This window comes from Oncorhynchus keta, unplaced genomic scaffold (genome assembly GCF_023373465.1).
Source record: "Oncorhynchus keta strain PuntledgeMale-10-30-2019 unplaced genomic scaffold, Oket_V2 Un_contig_7802_pilon_pilon, whole genome shotgun sequence".
Lineage (NCBI taxonomy): Eukaryota > Metazoa > Chordata > Actinopteri > Salmoniformes > Salmonidae > Oncorhynchus > Oncorhynchus keta.
Genome location: NW_026289685.1, coordinates 51,444 through 65,000, shown reverse-complemented (window position 1 = coordinate 65,000; position 13,557 = coordinate 51,444). Strand labels below are relative to the sequence as shown.

The 13,557-nt window shown below is 46.5% G+C and overlaps 1 pseudogene; it reads right to left on the bottom strand.

Moving 5' to 3' along the window:
- The window catches only part of LOC118382550 (slit homolog 2 protein-like), a 103,632-nt pseudogene that overhangs the window by 38,640 nt on the left and 51,435 nt on the right, over window positions 1–13,557 (bottom strand).

The following is a 13,557-nucleotide window of genomic DNA, read 5'->3' as shown; positions in this document are numbered from 1 at the left end:
AAACAAACATAACAACCATCAGGGACTCACAGAACAGACCGCTGAAAACAAACATAACAACCATCAGGGACTCACAGAACAGACCGCTGAAAACAAACATAACAACCATCAGGGACTCACAGAACAGACTGCTGAAAACAAACATAACAACCATCAGGGACTCACAGAACAGACCGCTGAAAACAAACATAACAACCATCAGGGACTCACAGAACAGACCGCTGAAAACAAACATAACAACCATCAGGGACTCACAGAACAGACCGCTGAAAACAAACATAACAACCATCAGGGACTCACAGAACAGACCGCTGAAAACAAACATAACAACCATCAGGGACTCACAGAACAGACCGCTGAAAACAAACATAACAACCATCAGGGACTCACAGAACAGACTGCTGAAAACAAACATAACAAACATAACAACCATCAGGGACTCACAGAACAGACTGCTGAAAACAAACATAACAACCATCAGGGACTCACAGAACAGACTGCTGAAAACAAACATAACAACCATCAGGGACTCACAGAACAGACTGCTGAAAACAAACATAACAACCATCAGGGACTCACAGAACAGACTGCTGAAAACAAACATAACAACCATCAGGGACTCACAGAACAGACTGCTGAAAACAAACATAACAACCATCAGGGACTCACAGAACAGACTGCTGAAAACAAACATAACAACCATCAGGGACTCACAGAACAGACTGCTGAAAACAAACATAACAACCATCAGGGACTCACAGAACAGACTGCTGAAAACAAACATAACAACCATCAGGGACTCACAGAACAGACTGCTGAAAACAAACATAACAACCATCAGGGACTCACAGAACAGACCGCTGAAAACAAACATAACAACCATCAGGGACTCACAGAACAGACTGCTGAAAACAAACATAACAACCATCAGGGACTCACAGAACAGACCGCTGAAAACAAACATAACAACCATCAGGGACTCACAGAACAGACTGCTGAAAACAAACATAACAACCATCAGGGACTCACAGAACAGACCGCTGAAAACAAACATAACAACCAGACAAACAAACATAACAACCATCAGGGACTCACAGAACAGACTGCTGAAAACAAACATAACAACCATCAGGGACTCACAGAACAGACTGCTGAAAACAAACATAACAACCATCAGGGACTCACAGAACAGACTGCTGAAAACAAACATAACAACCATCAGGGACTCACAGAACAGACTGCTGAAAACAAACATGAAAATCAACTCACAGACCGCTGAAAACAAACAAACAACCATCAGGGACTCACAGAACAGACTGCTGAAAACAAACATAACAACCATCAGGGACTCACAGAACAGACCGCTGAAAACAAACATAACAACCATCAGGGACTCACAGAACAGACTGCTGAAAACAAACATAACAACTATCAGGGACTCACAGAACAGACCGCTGAAAACAAACATAACAACCATCAGGGACTCACAGGGACTCACAGAACAGACTGCTGAAAACAAACATTTTAACAACCATCAGTCATTTAGGACTCACAGAACAGACCTCTGAAAACAAAACTCTAACAACCATCAGGGACTCACAGAACAGACCTCTGAAAACAAACATAACAACTTCAGGGACTCACAGAACAGACTGCTGAAAACAAACATAACAACCATCAGGGACTCCTGAACAGACTGCTGAAAACAAACATAACAACCATCAGGGACTCACAGAACAGACTGCTGAAAACAAACATAACAACCATCAGGGACTCACAGAACAGACTGCTGAAAACAAACTGTTCTATTCTGCTCTACCTCAGTTCTGTTCACAGAACAGACCGCTGTTCAAACATTCTGTTCTGGGACTCAGTTCTAAATCTGTCTACAGCTCCTGTTCTGAGCTGTTCTGTTCTACTCTGTTCTGTTCTCCTGTTCTATTCTGCTCCTGTTAACTGTTCTACTCTGTGTTCTGTTCTGTTCTACTGTTGTTCTGCTCCTGTTCTGTTCTACTGTTCTGTTCTGCTCCTGTTCTGTTCCTGTTCTGTTCTCTCTGCTCCTGTTCTGTTCTGTTCTGTTCTGCTCCTGTTCTGTTCTGTTCTGGACTCTGTCTGAACTCCTGTTCTGTTCTACTCTGCTCCTGTTCTGCTCCTGTTCTGTTCTGTTCTACTCTGCTGTTCTGTTCTGTTCTGTTCTACTCTGCTCCTGTTCTGTCCTGTTCTGTTCTGTTCTGTTCTACTCTGCTCCTGTTCTGTTCTGTTCTGTTCTGTTCTGTTCTGCTCCTGTTCTGTTCTGTTGTTCTGCTCTGCTGTTCTGTTCTGTTCTGTTCTGTTCTGTTCTACTCTGCTCCTGTTCTGTTCTGTTCTGTTCTGTTCTACTCTGCTCCTGTTCTGTCCTGTTCTGTTCTGTTCTGAACTCTGCTCCTGTTCTGTTCTGTTCTGTTCTGTTCTACTCTGCTCCTGTTCTGTTCTGTTCTGTTCTACTCTGCTCCTGTTCTGTTCCTGTTCTGTTCTATTCTGTTCTGTTCTGTTCTGTTCTGTTCTCTGTTCTGTTCTGTTCTACTCTTCTACTCTGCTCCTGTTCTGCTCTGTTCTGTTCTGCTGTTCTGTTCTACTCTGCTCCTGTTCTGTTCTGTTCTGTTCTGCTCCTGTTCTGTTCTACTCTGCTGTTCTGTTCTACTCTGCTCCTGTTCTGTTCTGTCTGTGTTCTACTCTGCTCCTGTTCTGTTCTGTTCTACTGCTCCTGTTCTGTTCCTGTTCTGCTCTGTTCTGTTCTGTTCTACTCTGCTCCTGTTCTGTTCTGTTCTGTTCTGTTCTACTCTGCTCCTGTTCTGTTCTGTTCTGTTCTGTTCTGCTCTGTTCTATTCTGTTCTGTTCTGTTCTACTCTGCTGTTCTGTTCTGTTCTGTTCTGTTCTACTCTGCTCCTGTTCTGCTCCTGTTCTGTTCTGTTCTGTTCTGTTCTGTTCTACTCTCTGCTCCTGTTCTGCTCCTGTCTATTCTGTTCTGTTCTGTTCTGTTCTACTCTGCTCCTGTTCTGTTCTGTTCTGTTCTGTTCTACTCTGCTCCTGTTCTGCTCTGTTCTATTCTGTTCTGTTCTGTTCTACTCTGCTCCTGTTCTGTTCTGTTCTGTTCTGTTCTACTCTGCTCCTGTTCTGTTCTGTTCTGTTCTACTCTGCTCCTGTTCTGTTCTACTCTGCTCCTGTTCTGTTCTATTCTGTTCCTGTTCTGTTCTACTCTGCTCCTGTTCTGTTCTACTGTTCCTGTTCTGTCCTGTTCTGTTCTGTTCTACTCTGCCTGTTCTGTTCTGTTCTACTCTTCTCCTGTTCTATACTGTTCTGTTCTGCTCCTGTTCTGTTCTGCTCCTGGTCTGTTCTGTTCTGTTCTACTCTGCTCCTGTTCTGCTCCTGTTCTGCTCCTGGTCTGTTCTGTTCTACTCTGCCCCTGTTCTGTTCTGTTCTGTTAACTGCTCCTGTTCTGTCTGTTCTGTTCTGTTCTACTCTGCTCCTGTTCTGTTCTGTTCTGTTCTGTTCTAACTGCTCCTGTTCTGTTCTCTGTTCTATTCTGTTCTGTTCTGTTCTGTTCTACTCTGCTCCTGTTCTGTTCTGTTCTGTTCTACTCTGTTCTGTTCTGTTCTGTTCTGTTCTACTCTGCTCCTGTTCTGTTCTGTTCTAACTGTTCTGCTCCTGTTCTGTTCTGTTCTGTTCTGTTCTACTCTGCTCCTGTTCTGCTCTCTGCTCCTGTTCTGTTCTACTCTGCTCCTGTTCTGTTCTACTCTGCTCCTGTTCTGTTCTGTTCTGTTCTGTTCTGTTCTGCTCTGTTCTGTTCTGTTCTGTTCTGTTCTGTTCTATACTGTTCTGTTCTACTCTGCTCCTGTTCTGTTCTGTTCTGTTCTGTTCTGTTCTGTTCTACTCTGCTCCTGTTCTGTCCTGTTCTATTCTGTTCTGTTCTGTTCTGTTCTGCTCTGTTCTGTTCTGTTCTGTTCTGTTCTACTCTGCTCCTGTTCTGTTCTGTTCTGCTCCTGTTCTGTTCTACTCTGCTCCTGTTCTGTTCTACTCTGCTCTGTTCTGCTCCTGTTCTATTCTGTTCTGTTCTGTTCTGTTCTACTCTGCTCCTGTTCTGTTCTGTTCTGTTCTGTTCTACTCTGCTCCTGTTCTGTCTGTTCTGCTGTTCTGTTCTGTTCTACTCTGCTCCTGTTCTGTTCTGTTCTGTTCTGTTCTGCTCTGCTCCTGTTCTGTTCTGTTCTGTTCTGTTCTACTCTGCTCCTGTTCTGCTCCTGTTCTGTTCTATTCTGCTCCTGTTCTGTTCTACTCTGCTCCTGTTCTGTTCTACTCTGCTCCTGTTCTGCTCCTGTTCTGTTCTGTTCTGTTCTGTTCTGTTCTACTCTTCTCCTGCTCTGTTCTGTTCTGTTCTGTTCTGCTGCTGGTCTGTTCTGTTCTGTTCTGCTCCTGTTCTGCTCTATCTGCTCCTGTTCTGTTCTGTTCTACTCTGCCCTGTTCTGTTCTACTCTGCTCCTGTTCTGTTCTGTTCTGTTCTGTTCTGTTCTGTTCTGTTCTGTTCTGTTCTGTTCTACTCTGCTCCTGTTCTGTTCTCCTGTTCTCTCTGTTCTGTTCTGTTCTGTTCTGTTCTGTTCTACTCTGCTCCTGTTCTGTTCCTGTTCTGTTCTACTCTGCTCCTGTTCTGCTCCTGTTCTCTGTTCTGTTCTGTTCTACTCTGCTCCTGTTCTGTTCTGTTCTGTTCTGTTCTACTCTGCTCCTCTCCTGTTCTGTTCTGTTCTGTTCTACTCTGCTCCTGTTCTGTTCTATTCTGCCTGGTCTGCTCTGTTCTGTTCTACTCTGCTCCTGTTCTGTTGTTCTGCTCTGTTCTGTTCTCTTCTCTGTTCTGTTCTGTTCTGTTCTACTCTGCTGTTCTGCTCCTGGTCTGTTCTGTTCTGTTCTACTCTGCTCCTGTTCTGTTCTGCTCCTGGTCTGTTCTGTTCTACTCTGCCCCTGTTCTGTCTGTTCTGTTCTACTCTGTTCTGCTCTGTTCTGTTCTACTCTGCTCCTGTTCTGTTCTGTTCTGCTCCTGTTCTGCTCTGTTCTATTCTGTTCTGTTCTGTTCTGTTCTTCTCTGTTCTCCTGCTCCTGTTCTGCTCCTGTTCTGTTCTGTTCTGTTCTACTCTGTTCTGTTCTTCTGTTCTGTTCTGCTCCTGTTCTGTTCTACTCTGCTCTGTTCTGTTCTTCTGTTTTGCTCTGGTCTGTTCCTGTTCTGCTCCTGTTCTGCTCCTGTTTTGCTCCTGGTCTGTTCTGTTCTGCTCCTGTTTTGCTCCTGTTCTGTTCTGTTCTATTCTGTTCTACTCTGCTCCTGTTCTGTTCTACTCTGCTCCTGTTCTGTTCTACTCTGCTGTTCTGTCCTCTGTTCTCTGCTGCCTGTTCTATTCTGTTCTGTTCTGTTCTACTCTGCTCCTGTTCTCTGTTCTACTCTGCTCCTGTTCTGTTGTTCTACTGTTCTGTTCTCCTGTTGTTCTGTTCTGTTCTACTCTGCTCTGTTCTGTTCTGTTCTATTCTGCTCTGTTCTGTTCTGCTCCTGTTCTGTTCTGTTCTGTTCTCTGCTCCTGTTCTGCTCCTGTTCTATTCTGTTCTGTTCTGTTCTGTTCTACTCTGCTCCTGTTCTGTTCTGTTCTGCCTGTTCTGCTCCTGTTCTATTCTGTTCTGTTCTGTTCTGTTCTCTGCTCTGTTCTGTTCTGTTGTTCTGTTCTACTCTGCTCCTGTTCTGTTCTACTCTGCTCCTGTTCTGTTCTGTTCTGTTCTGTTCTACTCTGCTCCTGTTCTGCTCCTGTTCTATTCTGTTCTGTTCTGTTCTACTCTGTTCTGTTCTGTTCTGTTCTACTCTGCTCCTGTTCTGTTCTGTTCTGTTCTGTTCTGTTCTGTTCTGTTCTGTTCTGCTCCTGTTCTGTCCTGTTCTGTTGGTCTGTTCTGTTCTACTCTGCTCCTGTTCTGTTCTATTCTGCTCCTGTTCTGTTCTACCTGTCTGTTCTGTTCTGTTCTACTCTGCTCCTGTTCTGTTCTGTTCTGTTCTACTCTGCTCCTGTTCTGTTCTGCTCCTGTTCTGTCCTGTTCTATTCTGCTCCTGTTCTTCTGTTCTACTCTGTTCTGCTCCTGTTCTGTTCTGCTCCTGTTCTGTTCTACTCTGCTCCTGTTCTGTTCTACTCTGCTCCTGTTCTGCTTCTGTTTTGCTCTGGTCTGTTCTGTTCTGTTCTGTTCTGCTCCTGTTTTGCTCCTGGTCTGTTCTGTTCTGTTCTGTTTTGCTCCTGGTCTGTTCTGTTCTATTCTGTTCTACTCTGCTCCTGTTCTGCTCTACTCTGTCCTGTTCTGTTCTACTCTGCTCCTGTTCTGTTCTACTCTGCTCCTGTTCTGTTCTACTCTCTGCTCCTGTTCTGTTCTACTCTGCTCCTGTTCTGTTCTACTCTGCTCCTGTTCTGTTGTTCTATTCTGCTCCTGTTCTGTCTAACTGTTCTATTCTGCTCCTGTTCTGCTCCTGTTCTATTCTGCTCCTGTTCTGTTCTCTGCTGTTCTGTTCTACTCTGCTCTGTTCTCCTGTTCTGCTCCTGTTCTATTCTGTTCTGTTCTACTCTGCTCCTGTTCTGTTCTGTTTCTGTTCTACTCTGCTCCTGTTCTGTTCTACTCTGCTCCTGTTCTGTTCTGCTCTGGTCTGTTCTGTTCTGTTCTACTCTGCTCTGTTCTGCTCCTGTTCTGCTCTGTTCTTTCTGTTCTTGCTGCTCCTGTTCTGTTCTGTTCTGTTCTCACTCTGCTCCTGTTCTGTTCTCTCCTGGTCTGTTCTGTTCTGTTCTACTCTGCTCCTTTGTTCTGCTCCTCTGTTCTGGTCTGTTCTGTCCTGTTCTATTCTGCTCCTGTTCTGCTCTGTTCTGCTCCTGTTCTGTTCTGTTCTACTCTGCTCCTGTTCTGCTCCTGTTCTGCTCCTGTTCTGTTCTATTCTGCTCCTGTTCTGTTCTACTCTGCTCCTGTTCTGTTCTACTCTGTCCTGTTCTGCTCTGTTTTGCTCCTGGTCTGTTCCTGTTCTGCTCTGTTCTGTTCTGTTTTGCTCTCTGTTCTGTTCTGCTCCTGTTTTGCTCCTGTTCTGTTCTCTGTCATCTCTGCTCCTGTTCTGTTCTACTCTGCTCCTGTTCTGTTCTATTCTGCTCCTGTTCTGTTCTACTCTGCTCCTGTTCTGTTCTGTTCCTGTTCTGTTCTACTCTGCTCCTGTTCTGTTCTATTCTGTTGCTGTTCTAGGTTCTGCTCTGCTCCTGTTCTATTCTGCTCCTGTTCTGTCCTGTTCTATTCTGCTCCTGTTCTGTCTGTTCTACTCTGCTCCTGTTCTGCTCCTGTTCTGCTCCTGTTCTGTTCTATTCTGCTCCTGTTCTGTTCTACTCTGCTCCTGTTCTGTTCTACTCTGCTCCTGTTCTGCTTCTGTTTTGCTCCTGTTCTGTTCTATGTTCTGCTCCTGTTTTGCTCCTGTCTGTTCTGTTCTGCTCCTGTTCTGTTCTGTTCTGTTCTATTCTGTTCTGCTCCTGTTCTGTTCTACTCTGCTCCTGTTCTGTTCTGTTCTTCTGTTCTGTTCTACTCTGCTCCTGTTCTGTTCTACTCTGCTCTGTTCTGTTCTACTCTGCTCCTGTTCTGTTCTGCTGTTCTGTTCTACTGCTCCTGTTCTGTTCTACTGTTCTGTTCTACTCTGCTCCTGTTCTGTTCTATTCTGCTCCTGTTCTGTTCTATTCTCTGCCTGTTCTGTTCTACCTGCTCCTGTTCTGCTCCTGTTCTGCTCCTGTTCTGTTCTGCTCCTGTTCTGTTCTACTCTGCTCCTGTTCTGTTCTACTCTGTTCTGTTCTGTTCTACTGCTCCTGTTCTGTTCTCTGCTCCTGTTCTACACTGTTCTATTCTGCTCCTGTTCTGTTCTACTCTGCTCCTGTTCTGTTCTATTCTGTCCTGTTCTGTTCTACTCTGCTCCTGTTCTGTTCTATTCTGCTCCTGTTCTGTTCTACTGCTCCTGTTCTGCTCTCTGCTCCTGTTCTGTTCTACTCTGCTCCTGTTCTGTTCTACTCTGTTCTGTTCTGTTCTAAACCTGTTCTGCTCCTGTTCTGTTCTGGTCCTGTTCTGTTCTCTCTGCTCCTGTTCTGCTCCTGTTCTGTTCTACTCTGCTCCTGTTCTGTTCTACTCTGCTCCTGTTCTGTTCTACTCTGCTCCTGTTCTGTTCTGTTCTGCTCCTGTTCTGTTCTATTCTGCTCCTGTTCTGTTCTGCTCCTGTTCTGTTCTACTCTGCTCTGTTCTGTTCTGTTCTGTTCTACTCTGCTCCTGTTCTGTTCTACTCTGGTCCTGTTCCTGTTCTGTTCTTCCTGTTCTGTTCTGTTGCTCTGTTCTGCTCCCTGTTCTGTTCTACTCTGACCTGTTCTGTTCTACTCTGCTCCTGTTCTGCTCTACTCTGTTCTCTGTTCTGCTCCTGTTCTGTTCTGGTTCTACTCTGCTCCTGTTCTGTTCTATTCTGCTCCTGTTCTGTTCTACTCTGCTCCTGTTCTGTTCTCTCTGTTCTGTTCTGTTACTCTATTCTGCTCCTGTTCTGTTCCTGGTCCTGTTCTGTTCTACTCTGCTCCTGTTCTGTTGTTCTGGTCCTGTTCTGTTCTACTCTGCTCCTGTTCTGTTCTGTTCTGCTCTACTCTGCTCCTGTTCTGCTCCTGTTCTGTTCTACTCTGCTCCTGTTCTGTTCTACTCTGCTCCTGTTCTGTTATTCTGTCCTGTTCTGTTCTATTCTGACTCCTGTTCTGTTCTACTCTGCTCCTGTTCTGTTCCTCTGCTCCTGTTCTGTTCTATTCTGCTCCTGTTCTGTTCTACTCTGCTCCTGTTCTGTTCTACTCTGCTCCTGTTCTGTTCTGTTCTGTTCTATTCTGCTCCTGTTCTGTTCTGTTCTGTTCTACCTGCTCCCTGTTCTACCTGCTCCTGTTCTGTTCTACTCTGCTCCTGTTCTGTTCTACTCTGCTCCTGTTCTGTTCTATTCTGACTGTTCTGTTCTACTCTGCTCCTGTTCTGTTCTACTCTGCTCCTGTTCTGTTCTACTCTGCTGCTGTTCCTCTGCTCCTGTTCTGTTCTATCTGCTCCTGTTCTGTTCTACTCTGCTCCTGTTCTGTTCTACTCTGCTCCTGTTCTGTTCTATTCTGCTCCTGTTCTGTTCTCTCCTGTTCTGTTCTATCTGCTCCTGTTCTGCTCCTGTTCTGTTCTGTTCTGTTCTATTCTGCTCCTGTTCTGTTCTATTCTGCTCCTGTTCTGTTCTACTCTGCTCCTGTTCTGCTCTACTCTGCTCCTGTTCTGTTCTACTCTGCTCCTGTTCTGTTCTATTCTGTTCTGTTCTACTCTGCTCCTGTTCTGTTCTACTCTGCTCCTGTTCTGTTCTATCTGCTCCTGTTCTGTTCTATTCTGCTCCTGTTCTGTTCTATTCTGCTCCTGTTCTGTTCTACTCTGCTCCTGTTCTGTTCTACTCTGCTCCTGTTCTGTTCTATTCTGCTCCTGTTCTGTTCTACTCTGCTCTCTGCCTCATCATGTTCTGTTCTACTCTGCTCCTGTTCTGTTCTACTCTGCCCTGTTCTGTTCTATTCTGTTGTTCTGTTCTAAATGTCTGATTCTGTTCTACACCACAAGGTGGTGCTACAGGTTAACTACCCCTACAGACTGGTACTAAACCAGCCCCTACCTCATCATGAACGTTCAGGTTAACTACCCCTACAGACTGGTACTAAACCAGCCCCTACCTCATCATGAACGTTCAGGTTAACTACCCCTACAGACTGGTACTAAACCAGCCCCTACCTCATCATGAACGTTCAGGTTAACTACCCCTACAGACTGGTACTAAACCAGCCCCTACCTCATCATGAACGTTCAGGTTAACTACCCCTACAGACTGGTACTAAACCAGCCCCTACCTCATCATGAACGTTCAGGTTAACTACCCCTACAGACTGGTACTAAACCAGCCCCTACCTCATCATGAACGTTCAGGTTAACTACCCCTACAGACTGGTACTAAACCAGCCCCTACCTCATCATGAACGTTCAGGTTAACTACCCCTACAGACTGGTACTAAACCAGCCCCTACCTCATCATGAACGTTCAGGTTAACTACCCTACAGACTGGTACTAAACCAGCCCCTACCTCATCATGAACGTTCAGGTTAACTACCCCTACAGACTGGTACTAAACCAGCCCCTACCTCATCATGAACGTTCAGGTTAACTACCCCTACAGACTGGTACTAAACCAGCCCCTACCTCATCATGAACGTTCAGGTTAACTACCCCTACAGACTGGTACTAAACCAGCCCCTACCTCATCATGAACGTTCAGGTTAACTACCCCTACAGACTGGTACTAAACCAGCCCCTACCTCATCATGAACGTTCAGGTTAACTACCCCTACAGACTGGTACTAAACCAGCCCCTACCTCATCATGAACGTTCAGGTTAACTACCCTACAGACTGGTACTAAACCAGCCCCTACCTCATCATGAACGTTCAGGTTAACTACCCCTACAGACTGGTACTAAACCAGCCCCTACCTCATCATGAACGTTCAGGTTAACTACCCCTACAGACTGGTACTAAACCAGCCCCTACCTCATCATGAATATTCAGGTTAACTACCCCTACAGACTGGTACTAAACCAGCCCCTACCTCATCATGAACGCTCAGGTTAACTACCCCTACAGACTGGTACTAAACCAGCCCCTACCTCATCATGAACGTTCAGGTTAACTACCCCTACAGACTGGTACTAAACCAGCCCCTACCTCATCATGAACGTTCAGGTTAACTACCCCTACAGACTGGTACTAAACCAGCCCCTACCTCATCATGAACGTTCAGGTTAACTACCCCTACAGACTGGTACTAAACCAGCCCCTACCTCATCATGAACGTTCAGGTTAACTACCCCTACAGACTGGTACTAAACCAGCCCCTACCTCATCATGAACGTTCAGGTTAACTACCCCTACAGACTGGTACTAAACCAGCCCCTACCTCATCATGAACGTTCAGGTTAACTACCCTACAGACTGGTACTAAACCAGCCCCTACCTCATCATGAACGTTCAGGTTAACTACCCCTACAGCCTGGTACTAAACCAGCCCCTACCTCATCATGAACGTTCAGGTTAACCACCCCTACAGACTGGTACTAAACCAGCCCCTACCTCATCTTGAACATTCAGGTTAACTACCCCTACAGACTGGTACTAAACCAGCCCCTACCTCATCATGAACGTTCAGGTTAACTACCCCTACAGACTGGTACTAAACCAGCCCCTACCTCATCATGAACGTTCAGGTTAACTACCCCTACAGACTGGTACTAAACCAGCCCCTACCTCATCATGAACGTTCAGGTTAACTACCCCTACAGACTGGTACATATGTGTTACTTCATAGTTTGGATGTCTTCAGTATTATTCTACAATGTAAAAATAAAAATTAAAAAGAAAAACCCTGGAATGAGTAGATGTGTGCTAACTTTTGACTGGTACTGTGTACTGTGTGTGTGTGTGTGTGTGTGTGTGTGTGTGTGTGTGTGTGTGTGTGTGTGTGTGTCTGTGTGCGTGTGTGTGCGTGTGTCTGTGTGTGTGTGTGTGTGTGTGTGTGTGTGTGTGCGTGCGTCCGTGTGTGCGTGTGTGTGTGTGTGTGTGCTGTTACCTGTATCCCTCAGGACAGACACAGGTGTACCCGTTGACCGCATCAATACACTGAGCTCCGTTCTGACACTTGTTCTCCTCACAGTCATCATAGTCCAGCTCACACTGATCCCCCACGTAGCCTGGGGTACACTCACACCTGGAACACACACACACACACTGTTAATACAACACTCACACCTGGAACACACACACACACACACACACTGTTAACACAACACTCACACCTGGAACACACACACACACACACTGTTAATACAACACTCACACCTGGAACACACACACACACACACTGTTAATATATGCCATTTAGCTGGCACTTTTATCCAAACACTTACAGTCATGTGTGCATACATTCTACGTATGGGTGGTCCCGGGAATCAACCCACTACCCGTTACAAGCGCCATGCTCTACCAACTGAGCCACAGAAGGACCACTGTTAATACAACACTCACACCTGGAACACACACACACACACTGTTAATACAACACTCACACCTGGAACACACACACACACACTGTTAACACAACACTCACACCTGGAACACACACACACACACTGTTAATACAACACTCACACCTGGAACACACACACACACACACTGTTAATACAACACTCACACCTGGAACACACACACACACACTGTTAATACAACACTCACACCTAGAACACACACACACACACTGTTAATACAACACTCACACCTGGAACCTGTGTGTGGTGAGGTGTGTAATGTGGTATGTGGTCACACCTGGTGGTGTGTGGTGTGGTATGTGGTGTGGTGTGTGTGGTGTGTGGTGTGGTGTGGTGTGGTGTGTGGTGTGTGGTGTGGTATGTGGTGTGGTGTGTGTGGTGTGTGGTGGTGGTGGTGTGGTGTGGTGTGTGTGGTATGTGGTGTGGTGTGTGGTGTGGTGTGTTTGGTGTGGTGTGTTTGGTGTGGTGTGGTGTGTGTGTGTGTGGTGTGGTATGTGGTGTGGTATGTGGTGTGGTGTGTGTGGTGTGGTGTGTTTGGTGTGGTGTGTGTGGTGGTGTGTGGTGTGGTGTGGTGTGTGGTGTGTGGTGTGGTGTGTGTGGTGTGTGGTCTGGTGTGGTGTGTGGTGTGTGGTGTGGTGTGGTGTGGTGTGTGGTGGAATGTGGTGTGGTGTGGTGTGGTGTGTTTGGTGAGTGTGGTGTGTGGTGTGTGGTGTGGTGTGTTTGGTGAGGTGTGGTGTGTGGTGGGTGTGTGTGTGTGTGGTGTGGTGTGTGTGGTGGTGTGTGGTGTAGTGTGCTGTGTGTGGTGTGGTGTGTGTGGTGTGGTGTGTGGTGTGGTGTGTTTGGTGAGGTGTGGTGTGTGGTGTGTGGTGTGTGTGGTGTGTTTGGTGAGGTGTGGTGTGTGGTGTGGTGTGTGTGTGTGTGGTGTGGTGTGTGTGGTGTGGTGTGGTGTGTGGTGTGGTGTGTTTGGTGAGGTGTGGTGTGTTTGGTGAGGTGTGGTGTGTGGTGTGGTGTGTGTGGTGGTGTGTGGTGTAGTGTGCTGTGTGTGGTGTGGTGTGGTGTGTGTGGTGTGGTGTGGTGTGTGGTGTGTTTGGTGAGGTGTGGTGTGTGTGTGTGGTGTGGTGTGTGTGGTGGTGTGTGGTGTAGTGTGCTGTGTGTGGTGTGGTGTGTGTGGTGTGGTGTGGTGTGGTGTGTGGTGTGTTTGGTGAGGTGTGGTGTGTGGTGTGGTGTGTGTGGTGTGTTTGGTGAGGTGTGGTGTGTGGTGTGGTGTGTGTGTGTGTGGTGTGGTGTGTGTGGTGGTGTGTGGTGTGTTTGGTGAGGTGTGGTGTGTGGTGTGGTGTGTTTGGTGAGGTGTGGTGTGTGGTGTGGTGTGTGT